A 14,410-nucleotide genomic window follows, 5' to 3' on the forward strand; every position below is an offset into this window, starting at 1 on the left:
ATTCTAAAGACAAACTGCTAAGGAAGAAAAAAGCTGTAAGAAAAAAACCCATTTACTGTATTGTTATTTCTGATGGCAAAAAGTTAGAAAGAATACAAGTGGCCAACAATCGAGAAATAAAATTGAAATTTTATATTAGCTATTCAGCATGATATTCAGGAAGACTGGAAATGAGAAAGATTTGGAAGAAAGCAAAGTAAACTCTATATATTTATATATTGTAATGAAATATGCAAAAAGATTATCAAGAAATAAACAGTTTTATTACAGTGTTGGCAATATATGTGAATTTTAAAACAAAAGATTTTAACAATAAATAAAAGATATTTTAAAAGGAGCATTCTGAAGTTTGTTATACCTGGAATAATTTTTCTACCTTCTTTGCGTAATGCAGTAAAAATGGGTGAGACACTTTTTATTTAAAATTTGAAGCGCATTAAAACTTTTCTCCTTTTACTAGCTAACCTCCCCAGATGAATTTTATAGCCACCTCAGTTGTCTTTTCTGCTTTAAAATTTTTGTAGCCACCCAAAACAAGTCCGCTGACTGTGGGGTCAGACTGTCCGGATTTCAATCTTATTTCTATCACTTATCTGGAGAATCTATATGACTACTCTGTGCTTTGGTTTCCTCATCTGGAAAATGGAAATAATAATGGCATCTAACTGGTGAGAACTAAATGATATAATGTATAAAAAGTGCATAATAAGGTGAGTGATACTAAAAGCACTCAATAATATAAGCTATTATTCTTTACCCATCTTTGGAAGTCACTTTTTTTTTAAATTTTTAATTTTTGTTTATTGGCTGCATTTGGTCTTCATTGCTGTGCATGGGCTTCCTGTAGTTGCATGTGGAGAGCGGGGGCCACTCTTCATAGTAGTGCACAGGCATCTTATCGCAGTGGGTTTTCTTGTTGTGGAGCATGGTCTCTAGGCATGTGGGGCTCAGCAGTTGCGGTATATAGGCTCAGTAGTTGCGGCTCCCAGGCTCTAGAGTGCAGGCTAAGTAGTTGTTGCTCATGGGCCCAGTTGCTCTGTGGCATGTGGGATCCTCCCAGACGGGGGATCAAACCCGTGTCCCCTGCATAGGCAGGCCGACTCCCAACCACTGCGCCACCAGGGAAGCCCTGGAAATCACTCTTGATTGCCCTCCCACTTTCTTCTTTGTTAATAGAATCCCAATGTTGTTCAGGCATCCAGCTGCAATGTGCCCAGCCCTAGGGGATGAATGAAGACTTCTTAGCTAATCATGGCAATCCTATTCCCATTTGGCACAAATTTGATTAGAAGGGGTCATGTGACTTCATTTTGGTCCAGGACATTTATTGGAAAACTGGGGGCTTCTGGGAAAGATATTTCTCCCTTATAAAAAAAAGACACGGGTTCAGGGAGATACATACTCCTTACCTCTCCCTGCCTCCAGCATTGCTACTTTGGACATTCTTGTGTGATGATGTATTGTTTGGAGCTTTTGTCACTATTTTGCAATTGTAAGGGGGTGGTCGCCAACTACCAAAGATGGCAGAGCAAAAGGATGATGTCACTAAGCCACTGACCTAGAACCACCTACCTCAAAAGGTTTTGCTCAGAGTGTTATAAATGTCCAGATTGCTTAAGCCATCTTTAGTTGTCTTTTTCTGATGTTTGCAGTTGAAAACATCCTAACCAATAGATAAGTTTAATTGTCATTGTCTAGTGTAGTAATTTTAAAATTATGCCACCCAAAGAAACTGTTTTTCATGAGTAGATTAAAATTTCTGAAAGAAGTCAGCATTCTCCTTTTAGTGTTTATCATAGGTGCAAGATTTTCATTATAGAAAGAATACTTTTAGAATTTAACCTTAATTAATACCTATTGTATATTTTGGGCCTAGAAACATCTTTGAAAACTACTTTGATAATAAAAGTGAAATGTATGTGGACTTGTATGCTTTTAATTATCCACATGAAAAAAATTCTCAAAATAAATACTGTAATGATATAGACATTTTGGTGAGAATGAATGTAAACCAGTAACTCGACAATTGATGATCCAGCTGCAGCTGTGATAGGATTATGGCTTAAATATTTTGAATATCTGTTCAAAAATAAACTTTAGTGCAGCTGATGAAGAGATTATGTGTTTTAAGGGATGTGTTTGCTGAAATTACATATCTAAAGCAAATAGGAGATTGTATTTTTCCTTTGCTCTGTCATAAAAACTTTTTTGCTTCCCAGCATACTGTTTGAATAAAAGTATGCTGGTGGCCACTTGATTCTTCCACACATAAAGAAAAAATTGGGAAGTTCTTCCTCTTTCAGAATGTGAATCTTGCCCTCTTTCAAGAAGGTTAAATTGATAAAAATTGTCAAATGTGTTTTCTGGTGGGATTTTTGTAACCAAAGTGAGCTTTATATCACATTTTTCTTACATATTATGTAATTTTCAAGAATAATAAACTTTCTCCTTGCATAACTAAAAAATGTTAGTTCTCCCTAAGCAAAAGTTTTCTCATTTCCAGCACCCCCACCATCATTCCTCCAAGTGCATACACATCAGTACTTCCCTCCACGTGAGCACCACATGCTATCTCTACTTTGAGTTCCTCTTCGTCATCCCAGAGCTCCCTCCTCATCTGTAGCAAAGATCTGCGCCCACAATATTCCACCATTGCCAGTTGGTCCCTGTGTTAGTCATGGTTCTCCAGAGAAACAGAACCAATGGGAGGTATATGTATATACACACACACACACTATTTTATATATACATATATATGTGGCATTTTTTTAAGCTCTTTACTGGAGTATAATTGCCTTACCACTGTTGTGCCAGTTTCTGCTGTACAACAAAGTGAGTCAGCTGTATTTATACATGTATCCCCATATCCTCTCCCTCCCTTAACTCCTTCCCACCCTCCCTATCTCCCTCCTTTAAGTCATCACCCGTCATCGAGTTGATCTCCCTGTGTTATGCAGCAGCCTCCCATTAGCTATCTGTTTTACATTTGGTGGTGTATATATGTCAGTGCTACTCTCTCACTTTGTCCCAGCTTCCCCTTCACCCCCACCCCTGTGTCCTCAAGTCCATTCTCTGCATCTGCATTTTTATTCTTGCCCTGCCACTGAGTTCATTAGTACCATTTTTTTAGATTCCAAATGTATGAGTTAGCATACGGTATTGGTTTTTCCCTTTCTGGCTTACTTCGCTCTGTATGACCAATTCTAGGTCCCTCCACCTCACTACAAATAACTCAGTTTCATTCCTTTTTATGGAGGAGTAATATTCCATTGTATATATGTGCCACATCTTTTTTTAAAGTTCTTTATTGGAATATAATTGCTTTACACTCTTGTACCAGTTTTTGAGGTACACCAAAGTGAATCAGCTGTATTTATACATATATCCCCATATCCCCTCCCTCCCGTGACTCCCTCCCACCCTCCCTGTCCTGGCCCTCTAAAGCATCACCCATCATCAAGTTGAACTCCCTTTGTTATACAGCAACTTCCCACTAGCTATCTATTTTACAGTTGGTAGTGTGTATATGTCCATGCTACTCTCTCACTTCGTCCCAGCTTCCCCTTCGCCGCTCCCCCAACCCTGTGTCCTCCAGTCCATTCTCTGCATCTGCATCCTTATTCTCGCCCTGTCGCTGGGTTCATCAGTACCATTTTTTTAGATTCCGTGTATATGAGTTAGCATATGGTATTTGTTTTACTCTTTCTGGCTTACTTCACTCTGTATGACAGTCTCTAGGTCTCTCCACCTCAGTGCATATAGCTCCATTTCATTCCTTTTTATGGCTGAGTAATATTCCATTGTATATATGTGCCACATCTTCTTTATCCATTCATCTGTTGATGGGCATTTAGGTTGCTTCCTATATGGCATTTTTAATAAGGAATTGGTTTACGTGATTATGGAAAGTCCAAAATCTGTGATGTGGGCCAGCAGGCTGTAGACGCAGGGGAGCTAATGCAGCTCTCACTGGAATGGATGCAGCTCCAATCCCAAGACAGTCTGCTGGAGAATTGCCCCTTGCTTGGGGATGCTGGTATTTTTGTTCCATTCAGGCCTTCAGCTGATTAGATGAAGCCCACTAGCATCATGGAAGGCAATCTGCTTTACCCAGAATTCATCCATTTAAACATTAACTTTGCCCAAACACACCCTCCAAGTTAACACATAAAATTAACTATCACGGTTCCCCTCTCCATCCCCTTCCCCAGGTTAAAGGTCATGAGGCTCTGCTCTCTGCCTTTACTGCAGCATTGGGTAGGAAGACAGGAGGGACAATTGTGGATGTTGTTACTTTCTTCTTTTCTGCTTCTGGGTTGTTCAGGTATTTTGGGGAGCGGGGTAGAGGAAGGGGGATAAGGAGGAGGAAGAGACCCTGTCCAGAACCATTACTTATTGTGCACAGTTGATGGAGTGAATGTCTTAAGCCGACAGAAACCTTGACAAAGGGCTCTTTGGCCAGCTGTTTCCTGGTTCTTCTTGGGCGCCTCCACACCTCAGCTTGGACTCTTGGTCTGAGCTGGGCAGAACCTTTCTTAATCATGGAAGAGGCTGTGTGTAGGGGGAAAGGTCTGTGAGGAAATAACTGCTCTTCACACCTGGGACCCTCAGGCTGGATTTGGAGAGAGGAGACTTGGGTCCTTGTCTTTATCTGCTGTGTGGTTTCGGGTACATTACTCATCATCTTTGCACCTCAGTTTCCTCTTCTGCCAAATGGGGAGAATAATAAGGCCTCAGAACGTTGCCATGGGAATGATGTCAGAGGATATGTGTAAGTGATCTGTATCCTGTAAAGCACTAAATGAATTAAGTGTGGGTTTTTACCTTATCCTACTTGTTGCCACGAAACAAAACCTAATTTATATAAAACAATTGATTTTGCTCTAGATACTCAGGACTGCTCCCAGTGTGATTGCATATGATAGATTTGCCAAATTTTCTTTCAAAGGACAAAAGGATGTATTGTAAGGAGTTTGTTTCCTGGGTTGGAGACCCGTATTCAACAACCATGCCCCACCCTCATGTGACTTGTGGCACATTTGGGTGCAGACCTGCTCCCGCTGCCTTGCTTGGAAGCCCTTGCTGACTTTGAGGAGATGAATAATTAACCTAACAAGTTCTTGTGCAATTTCTTTGTTGCCTGGTGTCATGTTCAGAGATTAGATTTCCTGAGCAGAAGCTGAAACAATTTTTTCCCTATGGCATTGAAAATAAGGACCATGCTTGAATGAAATAAAAACTGACTGGTCATTCATTAGCTTGGACATTTCATTCAGTCAACATGCGTTTATCATGAGGATTGCATTGTGCTGTGCCAGGTAGTAACGAAGGGGAAAAGCTGGAAATAAGATTGGAAAGGTACAGAGATGCTTGATGGTGAGGCTGGAGAGTTTGAATTTTATTTTGTTCATGTTAAAACATGGGGGCTGTGAGTGTTCTGCTATATCCTAGCTGTGTAATTTTGAGTAAATTACTAAACCACTCTGTGCTTCAGTTTCTTCATCTGTGACATGGAAAGAATGACCATAAATCTCATAGCACTGTAGTGAGGATGAAATGAGAGAATGCATGAAAACCACTTAGTATAGTGCCTGACCCTGGGGAGCTGCTGTGGGCATTTGAGCCCTAGAAAATGTGTGTCAGGAAGCAAATCTGGCAGCAACACGAGGGTAAGGTTCTACAGTGAGATGGGCTGACAAGGGTGGTGATGGAGAAGCTGTTGCAGTAAAAGCAGGATGCTTGGCAGCACCAGGGGCCTGGGAATTCAAGCCCTCTTTGTGGGCTGGCTGGGCAGAATGGTTTAAGAATGTAGGGGTTATGCGTGGCAGGGCACAGTTTTTTGAGGGCTTATAGCTGAACTCTCATCTTTTGTCTATCCTTTTCCTTCCTTTTCCTTCATCGAAGCCTCGCCTTCATCAGGGCTCACGTGGCTATGTTGTGTTCCCGTTCCTGATGTCAGTGTCTGGTTTGGGGACAGAACAGAATAGTAGGAATGGAGCATTGGGGGAGAATCCAAAATACTCCTCCCTTTTCCGATTTTTTCCCTCTGTTTTCTATTTTCACTTCAGTGGGATAAAACAGGTCACATGATAATCTGAGTGCTATATTAGGGAATATATTTTATTTCTCTTGCCTTCTTAGTTTTTAAAATGTTCCTGGAAGAATTTAGGTACAACGTCGATTTAAACGGCTTCGGTGCCTTTAATTTTCCCTGAATGTGAAGACGTTCCAGTCTCCTTAGGAGTCGCCGTGAGTTGTGATGGCTCCCGCCACCTCCTGACTCAAGTAATGTGTGCAGAATCACATGGTGGTGCTCACGGGATGGTCCAGCCGTTTCTACCACTGCTACACAAAATAACCCCACAAACAACTTTGCTCTGAAATCTCATCTTCCCCTTTACCTGATAAAAATGATAGCAAACAGCCTCTTTATTTTGTAATGTAAATAAGCACCCTTGAGTTAATCTGCTTTGTAATTGGACATTTTCATATATTTTCTTAAAACAAGCAGTCTATGTAGCCAACCTGTGGGTTGCCAGCCTTCAAGATTGATTTTTTTTTAATTAATTAATGGGCTGCGTTGGGTCTTCGTTGCTGCATGTGGGCTTTCTCTAGTTGTGGCAAGTGGGGGCTACTCTTCGTTGAGGTGTGCAGGCTTCTCATCCTGGTGGCTTCTCTTGTGGAGCACAGGCTCTAGGCATGCGGGTTTCAGTCGTTGTGGCACACAGGTTTAGTTGCTCCGTGGCATGTGGGATCTTCCCGGACCAGGAATTGAACCTGTGTCCCCGGCATTGGCAGGTGGATTCTTAACCACTGCGCCACCAGGGAAGTCCCTATCCAGGTATTTTTATCAGGAATGGAGTGATCAATCATCTTGATAGAGCAAGGAGTTAGCTGGAGAGACAATTCATGTCACTGCTTGAGATGTAGAGATGGCTTTCTTTAAAAAATTGTCAAACCAAAGCTTGGCATTAGTTAGATGTGTTGCGGGTAGAAAAGTGAGTAGTAAATAGTCTCTGTACATGTTGTCATTTCCCCATTTTCTGTTTTTCTATCTCCTTAGCAACGGTTTCAACTAACATAAGAGACACATGTTATTCTGTCCCAACTCTATCCTGACGTATGCCTGGTGGCAATGAATAGAAATGATTATTAGCACATAATTCTTCAGAAAGACAGGAGAGTAAACAAAAATTACTGCCTGCTGCTTAGATGCTGACCAATCTGAGGCTGATACATTCTTCTTAATGTGCTAAATTAATAAGAGCGTGGGAAGCGATTTTCTCTGAATGCCGCTGTATCCCTTGATGTACACATTTGTCTCAATTTTCCCATGACACCATGGCTAGTTGCTTAAGAGGGTTGTGTCCAAGCATTTAGAAAATTACCCTATTTTTTTTATGGGGCTGCTAACACGCACTATCAAAAAACTGGAAACTTTAACAACAGCTGCTTCCTCCGTCATTTATAGCCACCTAAGTCGGTGTAAATTTCTTTGCGTTTTTAAGGGGTGGCTCCCAGGTATGAGAAGCATTTGGTTATTTTGATATTTTTGCCTTGGAACATGACGTCAATGACTGTTAACTTTTGTACTTAGGTCATCCCATGTCTGTGTTCGTGGGTGACGTAACAGTCATCCTGTGCTTGTTCATAATGCTGCTTGATTTCTTAACTCCCTTGTTTTGGGCCCACAGATATTTCCTCTTTGTATGTTTTCTTGGCCTTCATTTATTTATTTTAACAAGTTAGTTTTAGGAAGACCCAACTAGCTTGAACTTAGTAACACTGATTCAGATAACACAAAATTTAGAGTTCAAAATTTAGGCCCATGTTTCTCTTTATTATAAAACAATCTTTTTTTTTGGTCTTAAAGTTGTACTTCTGAGGCACCGGATTCCTTGTTTCTTAGGCTGTCTAGGAATCCTTTTCAGCTAGTCTTATGGACTCCCTTGCTGCTATTGACATCTTAAGACAAATTCAGCAGTGTGAACTGGAAACATATTGCATATTTGGTGAATAACAATATACACAGGTATAGCAAATACTAAAAAGCTGTAGACTTAGTTTATTTTTGTCTTGCTTTGATTTGATTTGTGGAAATGTATTGCTCTAAATGGCTTTTCTAATATGGTTTTATGGGTCCACTTTAGTCATTAGAACTCTTGCTCAGTGAAACTGAAGGAAATCTCAACGCTTTCTAGAAACTCTGTTCCAGCAGAGCTGTAATTCGAGCAGGGCAGTATAATTTCCCCGAGCAAATAAGTTTGCTGCTTATTTGGCCAGTCACAGACCTTAGGACTCTTTACTCAGGTCTCAAAGTGAAGGAACTTGTACCTACTTGTGGCCCTTCCATCTGGCCGTGGTTAGCCTGCTGGGCTGAGAATTTCCACACTGGGGCTTCCAGCTGACATAATTTCCCTGGCTTGCTTTCCTGTGAGTTGGAGAGAGACTATGAAGAGATTTTCTGGTCTCATCTTGGGAGATGACATAAATAGAAGCCTGTCCTTTGCCTCCCTTGATGGGTGAATCAAGTCCCCAAGTCTGCCTACATTAGAGTATCCTGTTGACCACTCTTGACCTTCCCCCCAGCTGAGGGGAAAGGGTTCATTCCCAGAACTATCTGAAAATATTCCATGGGAAGAACAGCCTGGAAGGGTTAGAAGAAGAGTTCTTTTGTTCATGGTGAACCTGGAGAGGTGGCCTTGCCAGTGTAACCAGTCGCTGTTGTTGTAACTGGGGACAGAAACACCTTAAGAGAAAGTGGTTTGTAGAATTGCTAAAGACGGACTTTGATGCCTGGCTCCTCCTGTCTCTTTCGAGAAAGCTGGCGTAACTAGAAATGTAGGAAGCCTTAGAACCAAGCATAATGAAATTTTTTTCTTTTGGCCAGAGTTAGAATTTGGTTTTACTTATCTGGATAGTCCAAGTTACCATGGTTATCAACTGAAAATAAGACAAAGCAATGGATCATATTGTAAAATATTTGCTATGTAGGTCTGTTATAACTTTAGTTTCTCTATGCTAATTCTTCTCTTTCTAATTTTATGAATAGTGTTACATTTATTTAGATAATAACCTGCTAAAATAACTAACCATGAAGAAGGACCTGCTTTTGTGAAATTCTCCAAGAATAACCACAGATTTCCCAGCATGTAATAAGCATTTAATAACTTGATAAAAGAATGAATGATAGAATTTAAGGGTCTGCTGATAAAGTTTTATTTCCAATGCAAGTTTTTATATATAGGGTACTATTACAAGATAAATCAAGGGTTATATTAAAAGGAGATCTTTTAAATGATTGGGGGAAAAGCACAAGTGTAAATATGTTTTTAGATTAATATTGTACAAGTATTTTTATTATGTTTGCAGGCTTTAGTTTATTTGTTAGCACACAGTGGGAAGATCTTTAGTTTCTCTTCCTCTTTCAGGCTACTGGCACGATGTAGTGAATCATCAAAATAAATTCTTCCTTTTTATTACTCCTACATCAGAACCTAGCATACTGGAGGTGTACAATACATCTTAAAGAACGATAAACACCTCTATTTCTTAAAAGAAAGAAAAAAATCTCACTGTCAGTTACGTCTGATTTTTAAAAATATTAAAATAACGTAGATTCAAATGTTATTTTTTCTTTCTCATCCTTTTTTTCAGATTATAAAAGCAATGGAAATCATGATAGAGAATTTAGAGATAGAATTAAAATTACCGGTAAACTTTATTATCCACAGATAGCCCTGTTTAATCTTGATACATTTCTTTCCGTTATAGCATTTTGCCATGTTTATTCTACAGAGCATTTGCCATATAAGATGAGTAAGAGCTGGAGTGGAAAATCTGTCTACTGTGCCCTTCTTGGAGATCCACAATGCATACTGGCAATATTAAAGGCTCTGAGAAGTTCTGCAACAAAGAAACCTTTCAGTTAGTGTTTCCTAAGCTTATTTGACTCCTAGCGCTGTGTGCGTGCGCGCACATGTGCTTGTGTGTATATGTAATGCCTTTTAGCATCTTCACACACTGACAAATTTAATTCTATTTCCCTTTTCTCCTTTTAAGTCATGAGCTTTTCTGAGAGTCTGCCCTGGCTATGGGAAATTCCCCTCTACTTTTTCAGGCTTGATGTCTTGGTACACCTCAGAAACAAGACCAAGATTCAGAAAGAGAAAATTTGTCCTGGAAAGGAGCAGTAATCTTCAAATGTGTGATCATTGTAGGCTGCGTAACATGATTTTGCGTACCTCCAGTCCAAAAAATCCAAATTATTCATGGTCAGTAGGATGTTTCTGAGTCTTTGCCTGCTGTGGATTATGTATCTGGGGAAAACTGATGGAAAGGCCTTTGATCACAGGCTGGCTTGTTGTAGAATTTCCTGACTGCAAAGAGCAGACAATTAAGCGAGGATGGTGTGTGTTGGGGTGGGGTGAGATGGGGTGGAGAATGGGCCAGAAAATTGTGAGGTTTGGTTATTATGCAGTATACCATGTCCTTGCGTCTGTCTTTCTGAGATGACTTTTATCCATCGTAAAACATTACCACATGCTGCTGTGGTTAATCACAAAAACTTGCTCTAAGACTACTGTAGCCACACGAAATCTAAACCGGGCACAAAGCACTGCTTCCCTCAGAGGAAGACTTGCTAGAAGCAAGTGAGGTTGAGTCTCTAGCATTTTTGTAAAGGTTTCCTTCAAGCTTCTAGCAACTGTCACTGGTGTCACTAGCTTGTTGTTTTCAGAACAGCTTCGGGGATTCCCATCTTGTTTCTTGCCCAGCTCTTCCTCTTAATTTCTGAAATACCTCATAGTTGAAGTCTGAACAACTCTTGTTTTTTTTTCTTTAGAGAAGCTACCAGTCTGGTTTGACTTACCTCTTACGTATATTTTTCTATGTAAGTTTTATTCCATAACTAACAATTCAACCATTGGTATTTTAGGAAATGTAGAAGTCGTATGATCCCAAATGCATATATTATAAGGGATTATGTTTGAGAGATTAGTAGAAAAATGAAAAGCCCTTCTTCTGACTGAAAACCCATATTGAAGCCATTTGAGAAGAATTAGACTGGTTGTATTTGGGGTTTTTTTCCCCTCCCAATATTCACCATGTGTATTTCTTTGTATGCAGTGTAAGCTAAGGATGCCATGTAAATGGGTCACTGCGAAATGCAGCAATTTAATTTTTCTCCCATCAAATGATCTCATTTCTATACAATTTTGAAGGTTTACGGCAGTGAAACTATTTTTGCTCCTGTGTATGAAGTTTAAAAACATCATTTTTTTCATAAAAAGCAAGAGCAACCAATTTCACCATCAAGTAAAAATAAAAACTGGAATTCTTTTAAAAATTAGTCCAAAGTGGCATTTAGGAACTTAGCTGTAGGCTGTTGTGCTGATACCATGACAAACCAAAGTGTAGGGTTGGGTCAGGTTTTGTTTCGGTTTTAGTTTCAATATCCAATGCTCATGGATTAAATTCTAGAAGTCTTCCCCTTGTAAGGCAGGGATCTGTTTGGATTCCACCACAGGTATCTTCCTTGGGTTGGATGCTGGAGGGCGAGGCACATTTTGCTGAACCCATGTCAACTACCTAGTAATCATCAAGGTCAAAAAATTCACTGTCTCCTCCTTGGTATTCCATTCCCTGGAAATCTACTTCACCGCAAGATAGCTCCAGTTCCACCAAATCCTTTCATAAACTGGGATCCTCTTGTGCCTTATCCGCTCCAGATTTTTTTTTTTTTTTTTGTAGTTTTCAGCAAACCATTCCAGCAGGGGCATCACACTCATGTTCTTGTCCTGTCTCGTTGTCTGTAAAATGAGATTTACCCTCCTCTTGCTCCGGAGTTGATAGATGATTTTATCCTCTTCAGTGCCTTGGCAGTGGAGAACATATCTCTGGCTGATGTCATCAAAGTATCGCCCTGTTAATTTCTTCTCTTAATTGACCTTCACATGGGAGAGGACTTCAGTAGCTATCTCAATAGCTTGGTTGAATCCATTTACACCATAGGATGTATCAACTAATTTTAAAACGTTTGAGTGCAACCTCTGATCAAACATATCAGATGGACTTAGTTCAGTTTTAAAGTCAGCTAAAAACAAGACCAGCCACATTCTCTTTGTCCCCAGAAATAAACAGCTGCCCGGTCGTCTGAGCTACTTTCTGAACATAGTGATGTCACTTTCCATTCTTAAATGGGCAAGACACAAGGCCAGTTGACCTCCTCCACCATGTTTCTTTGGGGAATCCACAGTAAATTTGTGCAGGACTTCTCTTGTATTTCCTTTGAGTGTGTCAAGAAGTTACCACTACCATCTATTACAATGATGCCAACTTGCTGTCATCCGGAAGCAGTGCTCAAAGAACCTCTGGATGGAATTTGTTGTCACACAAATACAATGACATATTAATTGGTTTGAAAGGTTCAGAATCAATGTTGACTTTCCTTCTGTTACAGTTATTCCGCAGTAAACTACCAGGCCATTTGGAGGCACTTTGTTATAAAACTTGAGTCTTTGTTGTACAGATGTAATGGCTCCTGGGACTGAAATGCAGTTTGCTAGTAACTTAATGGTAGATGTACTTCCAAACTCATCTGCTAACATTTCTGCCACTCGTGAAATGTGGTCTTTAGGAGGAATGATCAATGATATCATGCTTGTGCCTTTGCTTTGGGCCGCCTCCAAGCTCTTACTGAGCTTCCTGATCTCCCAGATCTCCATGTTCCTGTCTGCAGGCAGCACTGGGGCCTTCTGCTGTGTTCTCCCGCCTTCTCCCTCAGGGCCCAGTCTTTGGCAGCAGCGGCGGCTCCTCCCCAGTGGTGGCTCTGATGTAGGACACTCTGCGTTTGGTTTTTACATGAGCGTTCCCCTGGTCACATTTTCATCTCTTGTTCAGAATTTGAAATCCATCAGGATACTGAAACTCCCAGACACTAAAAAAATAATTCAAAGACTGAAGCAAAGGAGGTATGCAGTAGAACTGGCAGGATATAAAACATGAAACTATAAGTCTGCCTCTTTTTATGTCCTTGTGTACATGGCACAAACATTTTATGAAAATAGAAGATAAAATCAAAGCAAAACTAAAGACACATTTCAGAACTCATGTGATGGTGATACTTGGTTATCATGCATGGAGACTAACTTGTTTGTTCATGTCAAGGCTCTAATTACTTTCTGTTGTTGGATATATAGGTTTCATCCTCCCCTTTGGTCGGTCTTACTTGCTTAGATAATGTCCACTTGGGGAGAAACCTGCTGTTACCAGGAACAGCAAATGAGATCCCCTCAAATATTTTGCAATTTGTGGCAGAAAATGCTGATTGTTCCACAGTACCTAGCCTTCTTTTCTTTGTAAGTAATATAAACTTCTTCTAGAATAAAGACTGTATTTTCTAGCTTCCCTTGCCTCTAGGTATGGCTGTGTGACTACATTGTGATTAAAGGACTTAAGTGTGAAATTTTTAGAAAGTGGGAACATCACCCCCGTTTTTTTTTTAACCTCTTTCTTTCTTCCCAATGCCTAGAATTGGATGGGATGGCTGGACTTGAGCAGCCTTGATGGATCACGAAGTAGAAGCGTGAAGTAGATGCTAAGGAGAGTTTTGCAGCAAGACAGATGGAACCTGGGTCTTTCTTACTGCAGAGCACTGTAGCAGTCCTGGATAACTTCATATTTAGACCTTATTTATAATGAGGGAGAAATATGCATCTATCTTGTTTAAGCCACTGCTATTGGGGATTTTCTGAACTACACTGCTGACCCTAATCCTTCTAACATATTATGCTGTCCTTAGGACTAAACCAATTCTTTGTCAGGGTCATGACCATAGCATAGACCAAGATAAACCAAATTTGCTGAGAAGAACACACTATTTTCTTCATTTCATCTTTATTTGCTCTGACCATTTATATGGCAGGGTGTCAGGACACGATAGGGTTTGCTTATTAAATTCATTCAGCAAATTGAGTGCCTACTATATTCCAGGCGTTGTGTTAGGCTCTAAGAATCCAGTGAAAGCAAAACAGCCATAGTCTCTGTCCTGACAGGGCTTACAGTCTGGTGTAGAAAGATGGCTGTTAGTCAAAGAACACACACAGTTGTATAATTACTCTACAAGCTGATAAGTACTCTGAGGGAAAAGCACAGGAACCTACAAGAACCTATGTAACAGGGGAATCTCATCTAGATGGGGCAGTGGGAGGGGTGGTAAGGGAAGGCTGTTCTGGGCAACAGCATTTTGAGTTGAGATCTGGAAGGTGAATTGAATTTAACGAGGTGAGAAGGAGTGTATAGAATGTTCTAGACAGAGGGAATTGTCTGTGCAGAAGCCGTGAGAAGGGAGAGGGTTGGTGCATTTCAGGAGTGGAAAGGTGGCCTTTGCATTCCCGTGTGTTACTGGTGC

At 40.4% G+C, this 14,410-nt stretch overlaps 1 protein-coding gene and 1 pseudogene across 5 annotated transcripts in view; one reads left to right on the forward strand and one right to left on the reverse strand.

The window, feature by feature from the left end:
* The window catches only part of ANKRD44 (ankyrin repeat domain 44), a 306,147-nt gene that overhangs the window by 51,949 nt on the left and 239,788 nt on the right, over positions 1–14,410 (forward strand). The gene's annotated exons all lie outside the window — the stretch shown is intronic.
* LOC130858311 (eukaryotic peptide chain release factor subunit 1-like) lies at positions 11,590–12,731 on the reverse strand (annotated as a pseudogene).

The sequence above is a fragment of the Hippopotamus amphibius genome, chromosome 8 (assembly GCF_030028045.1).
Source record: "Hippopotamus amphibius kiboko isolate mHipAmp2 chromosome 8, mHipAmp2.hap2, whole genome shotgun sequence".
Lineage (NCBI taxonomy): Eukaryota > Metazoa > Chordata > Mammalia > Artiodactyla > Hippopotamidae > Hippopotamus > Hippopotamus amphibius.